We start from the raw sequence: 17,434 nt of genomic DNA, 5'->3' as shown, positions 1-17,434 counted from the left end.
GCTCTTTTTTCTGCTTTATACCCCTGGTAGCTTTTTAAAATGGCACAGTTTGAAAAGGATTTCTGTTTTGGCCCTGCACACGGAGGCTGATTTTCCTTTTCTAGGGCCTTCCACCCGGTTCACCGCACCCGTGTGATCACTGCGCTGCACGTGGGCAAAATCAGCTGTGCCCTGTGTTTCTCCCGTAAAATAGTAAGAACGCTAATACAATCGTGCCAGGAACTACCTTCACTGTGAATATTTGAAGGAACCCACTGCTAATGTATTGTTAATGGGTACTTGCATTGTGGATTAGATGCAACAAAAATCCATACTTTCTTTTATCCTTTGCTGTACAGGAGGTGGTTGAACTTTTCTATAGCAGATTCAATCACCTGTTGTAAAGCGAGATGGTTGTCTCCTGTGAGGAAGCAGGGTAGATTTACCCATGCTCTATAAGCACCATGGATGAGCTATATAGAGTAACAGCTTAAAAACAAACCAACCAGCAACAAGAAGCTAACGATCAAAACAGCAAAAGGAAAAAAACCCCAAACAAACCAACCCAAAAGCGCAGAGGCTCCTGAACGCCCCCTCTCAGTGCTGTGATGTCCGTTTCCAGGGAGCCCGTGGGGTGTCCCCACAACCGCAGACACAGGTGACCCGGCTGGGTGGTGCCAGCAGAGAACAGTTGGTGTGACCCAGCCCGCTGCGCTGCCCTGGGAAAGCCGGGGACAAAGGGCCGGGCCGGGGCATGGGGAGGTTGGTTCCAGCTCACGGATCAACTCACAGCGACTGCGGAAACAGCCCCGAGCCGGGACGGGCCCGGCCGTGTGCTCCTGTCTCCCCGCCGCGGGGGTCCTGGCTCTGGACATCGTTGCACAGGATCGTTTGAGAACCGTTCCTGAAGGATGCGCAGCGCCCAGAGCAGCAGCGCCTGCCCGGCTGCTGCTCAGCCGAGGGTAAGGGCTGGAACTGACCCTGTAGCAGCAGCAGAGCTGCCACAGCTGCGGGCGAGCCGAGTTACTGCTGCAGACAAGACACGGGGCACAGGGAGAGGCAATGTATTTTATTAGGATAGAAGGCATCTTTAGGAAAAAAAAACATTTTAGCAATGTCGGGCTATTATCTTTTATCAGTGTGTCTGCCATGTGCGCGGCTCTGGGAAAGCGCGTTCGGGGAGCTCGGGCTGCCCACGGGTCAAGAAAAAGCGCCCGCGCTGCGGGGCCCGGGGGCGCTGCGTGACCGCGCTCGGTGCTGCCGTCTGGTGGCCACAGCCCGGAACTGCAGCTGGGGAGCGGCGCCCGGTGCCCGTGCCGCGGGTAAGAGGGGGGCGCTGCCGCTGCGACCGAGGTCGTGCCCGTCAGAAAGGGGGGGCAGCGGTCGGACGAGCCGCCGGGAAAAAAAGAGGCGCCCGGCTCTCCCGGGGCGGCCCCGCTGCGAGGGGAACGGGCGAGGCGGCAGCAGGAGGAGGCGGCGTCTCCTCAGTCCCGGGCACAGGGGAGAGAAACCTGCCGGCTGGAGCTCCTTACGGCTCTCTCTGTTCACAATGAATTTAAGGGTAGGTGACCACCCGCCCCCCTTGTCAGCATAAAGCAAAGGAGCGCGGTTTGTTGTTTCCTTTCAAACGCGGCTGCTGGAAGCCGCGCGGGCAAAGGGCGGGGGGGGCCCGGCAGGGCGGAGAGCAGACGGGTGAGGGTGCAGAGCGGGCCAATCAGATGGCGCGGGAAGGCTGGGGGGGGGGCGGATCGCTGATAGGCTGCCAAGGCACGTCAATTGCCATTCTGTCCGCCAATCAGATTGCCGGAGGGGCGGGTGTCGGAGGCTCCGTACTGCGCATGAGCAAACTGCGAGTACTGATGGGCCAAGAGAATGATGATTGACTTGTCTTCGGCAGCCAATCGTGTTGCGGAAAGGGGCGGGTGCTGCTCTCTCCCTACTGCGCCTGCCCTCACTGCGAGCTCTGATAGGCGGAGAAAATGGTGATTGACGTGCCTAGGCAGGCTATCATTTTGCCGGAGGGGCGGGCGTTGCGGGCCTCTGGGCGCCGGACGGAGCATCCAATAGGAGGACAGCGTGGTGGGGTGGAAAGCAGCCAATCAGCGCGGGTCCTGGCGAGCGGGTCCGTGGTGTCTCGGGGTGGGTACCGGGAATTAACGGGAACGGGGGTCGGGGCGGCTGTGGAGCGGTTGCTGCAACCGGTACCCGGGGACCTGGAGGCAGTCGGCTCAGGGTAGCCCTTCGTGAGGTCCCCGGAGGCGGCAGAAAGGAAGGAGGCGACAGAAAGGCAGAGGGGGCCTCCCGCCGCGGAGGTCTCCGGGGCGCGGCGGGTGTCGGTGCCCGCGGAGCCCGGCGGGACGGTGGGAGAGTGCGAGGGGAACGGAGCGGCGAAAGAGGCGGCAGGTGAGTGCGGCCGCGGCGAGGGTGACCGTGCCGTTGGAACGGGGGGAGTGGGATGGGCCGGCGCGGTGAGGAGGCGTTCGGTTCAGTTTCCCCCCTGCCCTTACGGCCGAGTTGGCGAAGCCGGTGGGAGGTGTGTGACCCCGAGGGCAGGTGCGCCGAAGGCTTACGGTCTGGAGCCGTGTGTCCCTCCGGGACAGCAGTCGCTCCGGGAGCGGCGCAGCCCCCGTTAGTCGGGGGGAGACGTTTCAAACCAGAGCTAAGGCGCGGTGGCAGGCTCGGTGGCGTGGCGGGTCGGGCGCCGCTTCGGCGGGAGCTCGGGGCGAGGCCCGGCGGGTTCTGTGTCCTGTACGCGCGGCTTTCGTTCCGCGGCTCTCTGTGTGCGTTTTTGTTTCGTTGCGTTTGTTTTCTGGAGTTTATTTTGCGGGGTTCCCGCGAAACGCGGCACGACCGCTCGCCCGGGGCTGCCGCGGCGGTCTCAGTGCTGCCGCCCTGTGGCGAAACTCGGGTACTGCAGCGCACGGCCGGGGGAAGAGGCGCCGTTTGACCCGAAGCGGTCAGAAGTGCCAGAAACCAACGCCAGAACCGGCAGGAGCTGCGGCTTCGCAGTTCTGTCAGCATTGATCTTAGGACTCTGATTTTGATGCTAGTCGTTTTTACTTACATTACGCTACAGTGTTCTGTTTGGTACTGCTAGTGGGTAACAAATAATTGTGCTGTACCACAACGCGAGAGGATAATATTTCATAGACTTATACTGCCAAAGAGTTTGCAAGTGTATTGAAAAGGGGGGAATTCAAGAGAAGCTACCAAGTTAATGTATACTGCGATGAAGTTATAGAAGATGTACCCTTCATTAACCGGTTCACGTGGGGTAAATGCTTTCTGACCGCCTGCACGATGAGGGGATATTTTTCACCTTTTAGATCCTTCTGCATGACAAGAGGGAGACAGAAGATTTAATAACACATTGTTTAGAAGCTGAGAGCTTAGTTTATATTTAACTAATAGATGTGTTGTCAGTGAGAAACTAAACATTTATAACTAACTTCATCAATTATTTCTTAGGTTAGATATATTGTATGTTCAAAATTTAAAACAATTGTAATTAATATGTAGCAACTGTGTGATTATAAGCAATGCAAGAGCATCCAGTCGTGGGAGCACTTGCAGAGGACGACCCCCAGAGCTCCCCAGTGCAGATGAAAGAAACATTGCCTGCTTAACGGTGTAATTGACTCTGCTGTCAAGCTTATTTCTCCGTTTCAGTACGAGCCCATCCCGTGGCCTCACAGGGCTGTGTCCTGTGGCGGTGCTGTGGGGAAGGGGCGAGATGCTTTCCTGCACCGGTGGATGTGTTTGCTTTTATGCTGAGCGTGTCCTAAACGGTGTCAGTTTGTCTTAATGCTGTCTGGCGTTGCTGCAGTTGCTCTGGTTTTTTGAGGATGCCTTGTGTTTTGGGGTGGCCCGTTTCCCTCGAATCCTCCGTTAGCTCAGCTGCTCTCCTGTCCCTTCTTCTGACTAATTCCTCTGCTTTCTCCTGCTCTATTTTTTTCAGAGGCTGAACTCTAATTTGGAATTTCTGTGTTTCTGAGGGGGAGCTGTGAACGCCCGATGCTCAGCAGACCCCCCAGCCCAGGCGGGGAATGGAACCTGGGGAGCAGCGCCCAGGTGGGAGACGCGGCGCCGTCCTCCGTCCCCAGCGTGCGGCAGAGGAGCAGGAGGCGACAGCCGGCCGGGGGCAGATGCCGGGTGCGTCCCCAGCTCGCCAGAGCTCCCCCCGAGCCTCCTCCCGCGGCCCCGCTCGCCCCGTGCAGCCGCTCCCAGCTCCGGCAGCTCCTGCGAGCCCGTCCCGTGTTCCTGGGCCGCTCCCAAGCCCCGTCGTGAAGGCGGCAAGCCGGCCCTCGGCACCTCTCCGGTGGCCCCTGCGGAAGGAGCAGGCTGGGGCAGGGGTGAGCTACGGTGCTAACGGCCGCTGCTTCTTCTCTCCCTCTCCCAGAGGCCGCGCTGAGGATGTGGCCGTTCGCTCCCAGCCCGGGGGATGCCGTTGGCTGCGCCCGCCTCGGGCTGGCGAGGCTCGTCTGGCAGCGTGGCGGGAGCAGGGACAGGGGAGCACGTCCCGTGCGTGGGCGGGGGCTGCTGCTGCTGGAGCCAGAGAGGTTGGGGAGAGGTAAAGAGGAAGAAATGCGGGGCCGTCGGCCCAACGTCCGCTTCCTGCGGCGGGCGAGAGAGCGAGCCCCTCTCTCCGGGTGGCGAAGGCTCCCTCTGCGCGGCGTGCGGCGGGCCGGGGGCCAACGTGCGCGGCAGGGTCCGTGCGCGTATCCTGGAGCGGGACGGCTGCCTGGCGAGCGAGCCAGCGAGGCTCCATGTCCCCGAAGCCTCGTCTCGTAGGAGCCCTGACACCCCACCGTGTTCTCCTAGGCTGAGGACGGCCGAGCGCCCCGAGTTACCGGAGAGGAAGGGAGGAGAGAAGGAGACGGGAGCGTCTGAGCTGTTAGAAGCCTCCTGGCAGCCACCGAAAGCGAGAGCCGCTGTGAGTCCCTGGCCCTCGGGGCCTCGTCCCCGGCTTGTGTGTCCTGGTGCCTCCCTGCCCCTCCGTCTCCTTTTTCCCCACGCTTTCTCTGGCCCGTTCTTTTCCCTGCCATTAGTTTCCTCTCTGTGTCTGTATGTGCTGCTCTGTCTCTTTCCTTCCTCCCTCCCTTCGCCGTCTCTCTCTCTGTGCCTTTGTCGTGCTCGGCGTTGCCGGCTTTCTTCATTCCGTACGGCACTGTTCCCGTCCTCGTTCACGTTCTGAGCCTTTGTGCCGCCCCGTTTTTTTTTCTCTCTTTTTATTTTCTTTTTTCCTGTCCTCCGTCTCTCCGCGGGGCTCCTCATTCCTCTCTTTCTTCCTCCAAGCCCCTGTGTTCCCCGCGGTCTCTCGCTCTGCCATCGTTTTTGCCTGTTGCCCTCTCTCTTGCTTCCCGTTGATAGGAGGAACAAAAATCTTGTAGAAAGCCCTTGGCATAAGGCAGCAAGACCAGGCCTAACGGAACAGAAACCTAACAGAGAAACACTAGCTCTGTAGGGACTGGAGGTGGGGCAAAGCGGGATGTCGTTGGCTCGCAGGCTGGGAAAATGGGACGTTCCACTAAATGGAGAAGGAGCTACTTGAGTAGCAGCACAAAATGACAGTGGGCGTGCTCAAGACATGAGGTCGAGGAGCCAACACCGGGGCAGGGGGCACCGGGCTGCAGGGGCACCGGGGACCGCTGGAGACCCTTGATGGACACTGGCATACCAGAGATGGACTGCCAGCGAAGGGTGGGGTTATGGAAAGAACTTCTGTTTAATGCACTAACTAAGCGGTAGAAGCAAATGAATATGCAATAGGTGTATGTAAAGAATACCAAGAAGCGTGAACCACACGTACGCTCAAATACAGGGGCCATCCTCTGAGCGTGCGGTGCGCTGTATTGAAATTGCCCGCCGTTCAACACTTTCAGAACAGCGTTAGAGAGTCTTTTTTGCCGACTTTTTGGTATCTCTCCGCGTCCCGTGGTTCCTCGCCGTGTCCCCGTGTCCCGCTCCCTGCCCGTGGTCGCGTTCCTCTCTGTCCCGTTGACCGTGCCGGGTTTTTTTCCTCCGTCTCCGCGCCGCTGCCGCCGCGCCGATTTGTTTCTTTCTGTGCCCTGTTCCTGGTGCTCTTCCGGCCTCTTTTCCTCTGTCCCCGCCGCTGCTTTGATCTCTGCCTTGTTTTTTCAGAGCCCTGTCCCTTTTTTCTCTTCTCGCTTTTGAAGAGAAGCTGCCAAGTTAACGTATACTGCGATGAAGTTATAGAAGGTGTACCCGTCATTAACCAGTTGACATGAGGTAAATGCTTTCTGACCGCCTGCACAATGAGGGGATATTTTTCACCTTTTAGATCCTTCTGCACGACAAGAGGGAGATGGAAGGTTAAGTAACACGTTGTTTAGAAGCTGAGAGCTTAGTTTATATTTGACTAATAATTAACAGATGTATTGTCAGCGAGAAACTAAACAATTATAACTAACATCGTCAAATGAAATAAAGAACGTGGCTTAGCAGTGCTGCTGACTCTGCCGTCCCGTTTCTTTCCCCGTTTCAGGCGGTGAGCCAGCCGGAGGACCCGCTCTGTCCGGCCGCAGGGCCCGTGGAGCCGAGGACTCTCTTGGCGCACCCCGGGGATGTCTCTGGAGAGACTCCTCGTCTCGGTCGGATCGCCGCGGGGACGGACGAGGACCTCTGGTGAGAAGTCTTTCTTCTCTGAAATTTGGGACCGGTCACGTGCTCGCGAACTGTCCGTAAGTCGTGGTACGGAATTTCGGCAGGATAGCGTGGACGGGGTTGCGAGCACCTTAGAGGTATACAGTAGTTGCTGTGGAGTTGTTTGTGCGGCCAGCTTTTGGTGTTGGTTGTTCCCGTGCTCCGTTGTGGTGCAAAGCTGGCTCTGTATGTAGCCGTGAAGCGTACCGTAGTTGGGTTTAATTCTTGGATGTGCCTTGGTTCTGACTATGCACTTGAACACCGAAAACTACAGCAGGAGCTGCTGTGGCTTTAACTTGCAAGGAGTGTGAGCGTTGTGGAGCCATCTGTGTTGCAGAGTGTCCTAATTGCGGTGCTGAGTGTTAGAGAGATTTGAGCTGGGTACCGGAATTGTTTTGTTTTGGAGACGGTGGGATAAACTTGGAGTACAACTTGTGAGGGCGGTGTGTCGTGGGTAGGTTTGAGTATTATCTGTGGAGTACTGCTGTAGGTGTTAATAGTTATTTGCTCGTATTTGTTACAAGATGAGCCGTGTCGTTCCGTGTGACGCGTAATGGGAGGACGGCGTAGTAGCGGTATTCTGAAAAAGAGCCCGTTCGGGTGTATTTTAGCTCACAGGAAAGAGATTGAGGAACCACCTGGTGATAATGTGAATAGAGAAACCTTGATGAAATCTTGTGAGCAGAGGCCATTGTATAAATTGGACAAGGAAGGAAAGCCTGTGCGCAAAGCGCGGTGCTGCACCCGGAAGGAGGCGAACCTGTGAGGAAGAGTGATCGAGAAGGAGGGTTGGAGCGCACCTGTGAGTCAAGAGGGCCCCAGAAAGAAGACACGGGTGGTGGAACCACAGGTCAGGAGAGCTCAAGGAAGGAGAAAGGTGATTGGGGCAGTATGGGTTTTTCTAGCTCACGCGCTAATGGAAACAGTTTGGATAATAAAAGAAATGTATTCAAAACCAATAATTAAAGGCAGGGAATGTTTATATGCTATGTATTGGATAGACCTGAAGGTGTATTTGTTCCTAGAACAAAGGTGAAGTTACAATGGTAATTAACTGAAGATGTGAATTTCCAGATTGCATTGGCAACATACGCAGGGAACATATCAGTTTATTACCCTCAACATAAACTGTGGGCTGAAATTGGTAATTTACCGTTGTATGGCAAGTGCTGCTGTCAGCAACGACAAGACTGAATTTACCGATGCCTCTGGTTGCTCACGTAAAGTTGTAATTACATGGCTAAACTCAGATACCCAGTGTTGCAAACACAAGGTAGAAAAAGGAGACCAAGGGTCAAACAAGTTCTTGAGCTGACAGCTGTTAGGATCGCTTTTGAGTGTTCTGTAATGAGCCTTTGAATGTTGTAACTGACTCATTATGCAGCTGGCATACTTAACCGCCTGGAAGCTTCTTTTCTTAAGGAAGAGGATGATCCTCTTTTGATGGCTGGATTGAGAATGCTATGGTTCCTAATAAATCATAGGCGTCATGGTTTTTATGCAGCGCACATCCGCTCTCGCGCTGCCCTTCCAGGACCTCTTGCGGAAGGCAATAGGAGGGCCGATGCACGAGCTGTGCCGCTTACTGTGCCTAAAGCCTTGGAGCAAGCTAAATTATCACATCAACTCTTTCACCAGAATGCAAAGTCGTTAAAACGACAATTTCAAATTACAACGGATCAGGCCAGGAGCGTTCTTATGTCCTGCCCTGATTGCCAACAGTCGGCACCCGTGCCATCCAAAGAGGGTGTTAATCCAGGAGGGATTACTGACAAGTACGGCCAGCTGATGTAACGCGTTGTTCTGAATTGGGTAAATACGTATGTGTTTCTGTAGACGCTCATTCCAGATTTCTCGTTGCGGCTGCACGCACTGGTGAAAGAGCACGGGACGTCTGTAAACAGTGGTTGGCGTGTTTTGCTGTTTCAGGAGTTCCAGGATATGTAAAACCAGAGGAAAGCGGAACGCACGCTGGATTAGAGGAGCGATCCCCCGAGTGCCCAGCGCGCCGTAATAAAAGTGCCTGCTTTTTAACACTTTCAAAACAGTGTTAAAGAGTCTGTTTGCCGACTTTTCGGTATCGTTTTCTGGCGACGAGGATGGGATAATCTGCCTGACCTCCCGTGGACCCCAGGATCTCTGGGACCTTGTGCCGGCACCGGGGAATTCCCGGAAGGGATCACGGATCCTCGGGCCAGCTCGGGACGTGGGTAAAACCCCATCAATGAGATAAGGCACTTTCATAGTCTGGTTTGTTTGCAGGCTGCCTGCGCGAGACGTGGGCGACACCAGCGCGTTGGGTCTGCGCGTTTTGGTAAATTGGGTAAATTAAAAAGAAATAAAAAACCAAAGAGGAAAATGAGAAAACAATAAATAAAAGAGAAAAACGAGGGAATAGTAATTTGGTAAAGGTACCTTTAGTGATTTTGCTGTTTGTGCCTTAGCAATTGTATGATTGTTTGTGTCTTTAGTGATTTGTTGTTGTTGTTACTTGTGTCTTGGGTGATTTTGTAGTCCAATACTTATGGTTCACCAATTGTCTGTTATTGTGATTGTGAAATAGGTAGTGGACAATGGACAGGAGCGATTCGGAAGAAATCCCCCCCGGGCTGTGTTTTGTGACATTGGAAAAGGATCGTTTGACTCCCTAGGGAACAGCAACCAGGGAATATTGTAATTAATGGTGGCCACTGTAAATAATATTAATATGCTGCACAGGTCTGGGTGGGTATACCCGAGATGTGTAGTATAGTAATGCACTACATGTAATATATAATGAGATATGTTTTAAATCATATATTGTCTATTATATAATGCATATTACACAATACAAAATGTTACATACGCATTGTATTTGAAAAAGGACAATCAGGGAAAGAAATTGAAACCAGTAAAAGGTTTGTTGACGAACAGATATTGGTGTAGAATACACAGAGAACATTAGATCAGGATTGTCCCTTGGTGAATGCAGGGTGGCATCCTGATGTCCTTATATCGGGGGACAGGCTGAATTGGTATGGACAGTGCATTTTATACGGGATTGGACACGCTGTGCCTAAAGCTGTAAATACGCCAAAGCCTTCTGAGATAAAACAGGATCGTCTGTGCCTCATTTGCTACACCCCTTTATCTGTTTCCCAAATTACGATTTAGACTGTATTTACCATTGTAAAAATAAAGCTTTCCCCCTTTAATTTTTGTCATGTATTGTAATTCATAGAGATATTGGAGCCCGTCCTACCTAAACTGTAGAAAAGACAGCAGCCATGTGTATTTTTAAATAAAGATTAAATCAAGTCTGCTAGCCCATTATCTCTAAGCGTTCTACTGTGATCACCTCCCTCCCAAGGTTTTGTGTCTATTGTATCAGGGCCTGACACCCACGGCCACAGTGGATGAATCGCCATGGGCACAGCACCAGGACCCGCTTGTTGGTGTCCAGGGTATCCACTCCAGCAGACACTGTTAGTAAAAGAGCACATCATGAAACTGGAGAACCATCTAATTGTGTCATTATACACATTCACTGCTCTTTTTTCTGCTTTATACCCCTGGTAGCTTTTTAAAATGGCACAGTTTGAAAAGGATTTCTGTTTTGGCCCTGCACACGGAGGCTGATTTTCCTTTTCTAGGGCCTTCCACCCGGTTCACCGCACCCGTGTGATCACTGCGCTGCACGTGGGCAAAATCAGCTGTGCCCTGTGTTTCTCCCGTAAAATAGTAAGAACGCTAATACAATCGTGCCAGGAACTACCTTCACTGTGAATATTTGAAGGAACCCACTGCTAATGTATTGTTAATGGGTACTTGCATTGTGGATTAGATGCAACAAAAATCCATACTTTCTTTTATCCTTTGCTGTACAGGAGGTGGTTGAACTTTTCTATAGCAGATTCAATCACCTGTTGTAAAGCGAGATGGTTGTCTCCTGTGAGGAAGCAGGGTAGATTTACCCATGCTCTATAAGCACCATGGATGAGCTATATAGAGTAACAGCTTAAAAACAAACCAACCAGCAACAAGAAGCTAACGATCAAAACAGCAAAAGGAAAAAAACCCCAAACAAACCAACCCAAAAGCGCAGAGGCTCCTGAACGCCCCCTCTCAGTGCTGTGATGTCCGTTTCCAGGGAGCCCGTGGGGTGTCCCCACAACCGCAGACACAGGTGACCCGGCTGGGTGGTGCCAGCAGAGAACAGTTGGTGTGACCCAGCCCGCTGCGCTGCCCTGGGAAAGCCGGGGACAAAGGGCCGGGCCGGGGCATGGGGAGGTTGGTTCCAGCTCACGGATCAACTCACAGCGACTGCGGAAACAGCCCCGAGCCGGGACGGGCCCGGCCGTGTGCTCCTGTCTCCCCGCCGCGGGGGTCCTGGCTCTGGACATCGTTGCACAGGATCGTTTGAGAACCGTTCCTGAAGGATGCGCAGCGCCCAGAGCAGCAGCGCCTGCCCGGCTGCTGCTCAGCCGAGGGTAAGGGCTGGAACTGACCCTGTAGCAGCAGCAGAGCTGCCACAGCTGCGGGCGAGCCGAGTTACTGCTGCAGACAAGACACGGGGCACAGGGAGAGGCAATGTATTTTATTAGGATAGAAGGCATCTTTAGGAAAAAAAAACATTTTAGCAATGTCGGGCTATTATCTTTTATCAGTGTGTCTGCCATGTGCGCGGCTCTGGGAAAGCGCGTTCGGGGAGCTCGGGCTGCCCACGGGTCAAGAAAAAGCGCCCGCGCTGCGGGGCCCGGGGGCGCTGCGTGACCGCGCTCGGTGCTGCCGTCTGGTGGCCACAGCCCGGAACTGCAGCTGGGGAGCGGCGCCCGGTGCCCGTGCCGCGGGTAAGAGGGGGGCGCTGCCGCTGCGACCGAGGTCGTGCCCGTCAGAAAGGGGGGGCAGCGGTCGGACGAGCCGCCGGGAAAAAAAGAGGCGCCCGGCTCTCCCGGGGCGGCCCCGCTGCGAGGGGAACGGGCGAGGCGGCAGCAGGAGGAGGCGGCGTCTCCTCAGTCCCGGGCACAGGGGAGAGAAACCTGCCGGCTGGAGCTCCTTACGGCTCTCTCTGTTCACAATGAATTTAAGGGTAGGTGACCACCCGCCCCCCTTGTCAGCATAAAGCAAAGGAGCGCGGTTTGTTGTTTCCTTTCAAACGCGGCTGCTGGAAGCCGCGCGGGCAAAGGGCGGGGGGGGCCCGGCAGGGCGGAGAGCAGACGGGTGAGGGTGCAGAGCGGGCCAATCAGATGGCGCGGGAAGGCTGGGGGGGGGGCGGATCGCTGATAGGCTGCCAAGGCACGTCAATTGCCATTCTGTCCGCCAATCAGATTGCCGGAGGGGCGGGTGTCGGAGGCTCCGTACTGCGCATGAGCAAACTGCGAGTACTGATGGGCCAAGAGAATGATGATTGACTTGTCTTCGGCAGCCAATCGTGTTGCGGAAAGGGGCGGGTGCTGCTCTCTCCCTACTGCGCCTGCCCTCACTGCGAGCTCTGATAGGCGGAGAAAATGGTGATTGACGTGCCTAGGCAGGCTATCATTTTGCCGGAGGGGCGGGCGTTGCGGGCCTCTGGGCGCCGGACGGAGCATCCAATAGGAGGACAGCGTGGTGGGGTGGAAAGCAGCCAATCAGCGCGGGTCCTGGCGAGCGGGTCCGTGGTGTCTCGGGGTGGGTACCGGGAATTAACGGGAACGGGGGTCGGGGCGGCTGTGGAGCGGTTGCTGCAACCGGTACCCGGGGACCTGGAGGCAGTCGGCTCAGGGTAGCCCTTCGTGAGGTCCCCGGAGGCGGCAGAAAGGAAGGAGGCGACAGAAAGGCAGAGGGGGCCTCCCGCCGCGGAGGTCTCCGGGGCGCGGCGGGTGTCGGTGCCCGCGGAGCCCGGCGGGACGGTGGGAGAGTGCGAGGGGAACGGAGCGGCGAAAGAGGCGGCAGGTGAGTGCGGCCGCGGCGAGGGTGACCGTGCCGTTGGAACGGGGGGAGTGGGATGGGCCGGCGCGGTGAGGAGGCGTTCGGTTCAGTTTCCCCCCTGCCCTTACGGCCGAGTTGGCGAAGCCGGTGGGAGGTGTGTGACCCCGAGGGCAGGTGCGCCGAAGGCTTACGGTCTGGAGCCGTGTGTCCCTCCGGGACAGCAGTCGCTCCGGGAGCGGCGCAGCCCCCGTTAGTCGGGGGGAGACGTTTCAAACCAGAGCTAAGGCGCGGTGGCAGGCTCGGTGGCGTGGCGGGTCGGGCGCCGCTTCGGCGGGAGCTCGGGGCGAGGCCCGGCGGGTTCTGTGTCCTGTACGCGCGGCTTTCGTTCCGCGGCTCTCTGTGTGCGTTTTTGTTTCGTTGCGTTTGTTTTCTGGAGTTTATTTTGCGGGGTTCCCGCGAAACGCGGCACGACCGCTCGCCCGGGGCTGCCGCGGCGGTCTCAGTGCTGCCGCCCTGTGGCGAAACTCGGGTACTGCAGCGCACGGCCGGGGGAAGAGGCGCCGTTTGACCCGAAGCGGTCAGAAGTGCCAGAAACCAACGCCAGAACCGGCAGGAGCTGCGGCTTCGCAGTTCTGTCAGCATTGATCTTAGGACTCTGATTTTGATGCTAGTCGTTTTTACTTACATTACGCTACAGTGTTCTGTTTGGTACTGCTAGTGGGTAACAAATAATTGTGCTGTACCACAACGCGAGAGGATAATATTTCATAGACTTATACTGCCAAAGAGTTTGCAAGTGTATTGAAAAGGGGGGAATTCAAGAGAAGCTACCAAGTTAATGTATACTGCGATGAAGTTATAGAAGATGTACCCTTCATTAACCGGTTCACGTGGGGTAAATGCTTTCTGACCGCCTGCACGATGAGGGGATATTTTTCACCTTTTAGATCCTTCTGCATGACAAGAGGGAGACAGAAGATTTAATAACACATTGTTTAGAAGCTGAGAGCTTAGTTTATATTTAACTAATAGATGTGTTGTCAGTGAGAAACTAAACATTTATAACTAACTTCATCAATTATTTCTTAGGTTAGATATATTGTATGTTCAAAATTTAAAACAATTGTAATTAATATGTAGCAACTGTGTGATTATAAGCAATGCAAGAGCATCCAGTCGTGGGAGCACTTGCAGAGGACGACCCCCAGAGCTCCCCAGTGCAGATGAAAGAAACATTGCCTGCTTAACGGTGTAATTGACTCTGCTGTCAAGCTTATTTCTCCGTTTCAGTACGAGCCCATCCCGTGGCCTCACAGGGCTGTGTCCTGTGGCGGTGCTGTGGGGAAGGGGCGAGATGCTTTCCTGCACCGGTGGATGTGTTTGCTTTTATGCTGAGCGTGTCCTAAACGGTGTCAGTTTGTCTTAATGCTGTCTGGCGTTGCTGCAGTTGCTCTGGTTTTTTGAGGATGCCTTGTGTTTTGGGGTGGCCCGTTTCCCTCGAATCCTCCGTTAGCTCAGCTGCTCTCCTGTCCCTTCTTCTGACTAATTCCTCTGCTTTCTCCTGCTCTATTTTTTTCAGAGGCTGAACTCTAATTTGGAATTTCTGTGTTTCTGAGGGGGAGCTGTGAACGCCCGATGCTCAGCAGACCCCCCAGCCCAGGCGGGGAATGGAACCTGGGGAGCAGCGCCCAGGTGGGAGACGCGGCGCCGTCCTCCGTCCCCAGCGTGCGGCAGAGGAGCAGGAGGCGACAGCCGGCCGGGGGCAGATGCCGGGTGCGTCCCCAGCTCGCCAGAGCTCCCCCCGAGCCTCCTCCCGCGGCCCCGCTCGCCCCGTGCAGCCGCTCCCAGCTCCGGCAGCTCCTGCGAGCCCGTCCCGTGTTCCTGGGCCGCTCCCAAGCCCCGTCGTGAAGGCGGCAAGCCGGCCCTCGGCACCTCTCCGGTGGCCCCTGCGGAAGGAGCAGGCTGGGGCAGGGGTGAGCTACGGTGCTAACGGCCGCTGCTTCTTCTCTCCCTCTCCCAGAGGCCGCGCTGAGGATGTGGCCGTTCGCTCCCAGCCCGGGGGATGCCGTTGGCTGCGCCCGCCTCGGGCTGGCGAGGCTCGTCTGGCAGCGTGGCGGGAGCAGGGACAGGGGAGCACGTCCCGTGCGTGGGCGGGGGCTGCTGCTGCTGGAGCCAGAGAGGTTGGGGAGAGGTAAAGAGGAAGAAATGCGGGGCCGTCGGCCCAACGTCCGCTTCCTGCGGCGGGCGAGAGAGCGAGCCCCTCTCTCCGGGTGGCGAAGGCTCCCTCTGCGCGGCGTGCGGCGGGCCGGGGGCCAACGTGCGCGGCAGGGTCCGTGCGCGTATCCTGGAGCGGGACGGCTGCCTGGCGAGCGAGCCAGCGAGGCTCCATGTCCCCAAAGCCTCGTCTCGTAGGAGCCCTGACACCCCACCGTGTTCTCCTAGGCTGAGGACGGCCGAGCGCCCCGAGTTACCGGAGAGGAAGGGAGGAGAGAAGGAGACGGGAGCGTCTGAGCTGTTAGAAGCCTCCTGGCAGCCACCGAAAGCGAGAGCCGCTGTGAGTCCCTGGCCCTCGGGGCCTCGTCCCCGGCTTGTGTGTCCTGGTGCCTCCCTGCCCCTCCGTCTCCTTTTTCCCCACGCTTTCTCTGGCCCGTTCTTTTCCCTGCCATTAGTTTCCTCTCTGTGTCTGTATGTGCTGCTCTGTCTCTTTCCTTCCTCCCTCCCTTCGCCGTCTCTCTCTCTGTGCCTTTGTCGTGCTCGGCGTTGCCGGCTTTCTTCATTCCGTACGGCACTGTTCCCGTCCTCGTTCACGTTCTGAGCCTTTGTGCCGCCCCGTTTTTTTTTCTCTCTTTTTATTTTCTTTTTTCCTGTCCTCCGTCTCTCCGCGGGGCTCCTCATTCCTCTCTTTCTTCCTCCAAGCCCCTGTGTTCCCCGCGGTCTCTCGCTCTGCCATCGTTTTTGCCTGTTGCCCTCTCTCTTGCTTCCCGTTGATAGGAGGAACAAAAATCTTGTAGAAAGCCCTTGGCATAAGGCAGCAAGACCAGGCCTAACGGAACAGAAACCTAACAGAGAAACACTAGCTCTGTAGGGACTGGAGGTGGGGCAAAGCGGGATGTCGTTGGCTCGCAGGCTGGGAAAATGGGACGTTCCACTAAATGGAGAAGGAGCTACTTGAGTAGCAGCACAAAATGACAGTGGGCGTGCTCAAGACATGAGGTCGAGGAGCCAACACCGGGGCAGGGGGCACCGGGCTGCAGGGGCACCGGGGACCGCTGGAGACCCTTGATGGACACTGGCATACCAGAGATGGACTGCCAGCGAAGGGTGGGGTTATGGAAAGAACTTCTGTTTAATGCACTAACTAAGCGGTAGAAGCAAATGAATATGCAATAGGTGTATGTAAAGAATACCAAGAAGCGTGAACCACACGTACGCTCAAATACAGGGGCCATCCTCTGAGCGTGCGGTGCGCTGTATTGAAATTGCCCGCCGTTCAACACTTTCAGAACAGCGTTAGAGAGTCTTTTTTGCCGACTTTTTGGTATCTCTCCGCGTCCCGTGGTTCCTCGCCGTGTCCCCGTGTCCCGCTCCCTGCCCGTGGTCGCGTTCCTCTCTGTCCCGTTGACCGTGCCGGGTTTTTTTCCTCCGTCTCCGCGCCGCTGCCGCCGCGCCGATTTGTTTCTTTCTGTGCCCTGTTCCTGGTGCTCTTCCGGCCTCTTTTCCTCTGTCCCCGCCGCTGCTTTGATCTCTGCCTTGTTTTTTCAGAGCCCTGTCCCTTTTTTCTCTTCTCGCTTTTGAAGAGAAGCTGCCAAGTTAACGTATACTGCGATGAAGTTATAGAAGGTGTACCCGTCATTAACCAGTTGACATGAGGTAAATGCTTTCTGACCGCCTGCACGATGAGGGGATATTTTTCACCTTTTAGATCCTTCTGCACGACAAGAGGGAGATGGAAGGTTAAGTAACACGTTGTTTAGAAGCTGAGAGCTTAGTTTATATTTGACTAATAATTAACAGATGTATTGTCAGCGAGAAACTAAACAATTATAACTAACATCGTCAAATGAAATAAAGAACGTGGCTTAGCAGTGCTGCTGACTCTGCCGTCCCGTTTCTTTCCCCGTTTCAGGCGGTGAGCCAGCCGGAGGACCCGCTCTGTCCGGCCGCAGGGCCCGTGGAGCCGAGGACTCTCTTGGCGCACCCCGGGGATGTCTCTGGAGAGACTCCTCGTCTCGGTCGGATCGCCGCGGGGACGGACGAGGACCTCTGGTGAGAAGTCTTTCTTCTCTGAAATTTGGGACCGGTCACGTGCTCGCGAACTGTCCGTAAGTCGTGGTACGGAATTTCGGCAGGATAGCGTGGACGGGGTTGCGAGCACCTTAGAGGTATACAGTAGTTGCTGTGGAGTTGTTTGTGCGGCCAGCTTTTGGTGTTGGTTGTTCCCGTGCTCCGTTGTGGTGCAAAGCTGGCTCTGTATGTAGCCGTGAAGCGTACCGTAGTTGGGTTTAATTCTTGGATGTGCCTTGGTTCTGACTATGCACTTGAACACCGAAAACTACAGCAGGAGCTGCTGTGGCTTTAACTTGCAAGGAGTGTGAGCGTTGTGGAGCCATCTGTGTTGCAGAGTGTCCTAATTGCGGTGCTGAGTGTTAGAGAGATTTGAGCTGGGTACCGGAATTGTTTTGTTTTGGAGACGGTGGGATAAACTTGGAGTACAACTTGTGAGGGCGGTGTGTCGTGGGTAGGTTTGAGTATTATCTGTGGAGTACTGCTGTAGGTGTTAATAGTTATTTGCTCGTATTTGTTACAAGATGAGCCGTGTCGTTCCGTGTGACGCGTAATGGGAGGACGGCGTAGTAGCGGTATTCTGAAAAAGAGCCCGTTCGGGTGTATTTTAGCTCACAGGAAA

At 55.6% G+C, this 17,434-nt stretch overlaps 2 long non-coding RNA genes across 5 annotated transcripts; both read left to right on the top strand.

Annotated features, from left to right (window-relative positions):
* Nucleotides 1-2,060: 2,060 nt before the first annotated feature.
* LOC139827476 (uncharacterized) lies at nt 2,061-9,836 on the top strand. 3 transcript variants are annotated; one of them, XR_011738017.1, is made up of 6 exons: nt 2,061-2,118; nt 3,975-4,331; nt 4,801-4,912; nt 6,121-6,228; nt 6,485-6,624; nt 8,572-9,836. It is a non-coding gene; the product is annotated as an uncharacterized lncRNA (long non-coding RNA). The 3 variants fall into 3 exon arrangements; XR_011738016.1 differs by having other exon boundaries at nt 2,098-2,382; nt 3,938-4,331; nt 6,156-6,228; XR_011738015.1 differs by having other exon boundaries at nt 2,098-2,382; nt 3,938-4,331.
* A 2,431-nt stretch (nt 9,837-12,267) lies between these two features.
* Nucleotides 12,268-16,887, top strand: LOC139827682 (uncharacterized). Of its 2 annotated transcripts, none has more exons than XR_011738599.1 (5): nt 12,268-12,552; nt 14,108-14,501; nt 14,971-15,082; nt 16,326-16,398; nt 16,655-16,887. It is a non-coding gene; the product is annotated as an uncharacterized lncRNA (long non-coding RNA). The 2 variants fall into 2 exon arrangements; XR_011738598.1 differs by having other exon boundaries at nt 16,291-16,398.
* Nucleotides 16,888-17,434: the final 547 nt, after the last annotated feature.

The sequence above is a fragment of the Patagioenas fasciata genome, chromosome 3, assembly GCF_037038585.1.
Source record: "Patagioenas fasciata isolate bPatFas1 chromosome 3, bPatFas1.hap1, whole genome shotgun sequence".
Taxonomy (NCBI): domain Eukaryota; kingdom Metazoa; phylum Chordata; class Aves; order Columbiformes; family Columbidae; genus Patagioenas; species Patagioenas fasciata.
Note: the sequence above shows the minus strand (reverse complement) of the source record. Positions and strands in the feature narration are given on the sequence as shown.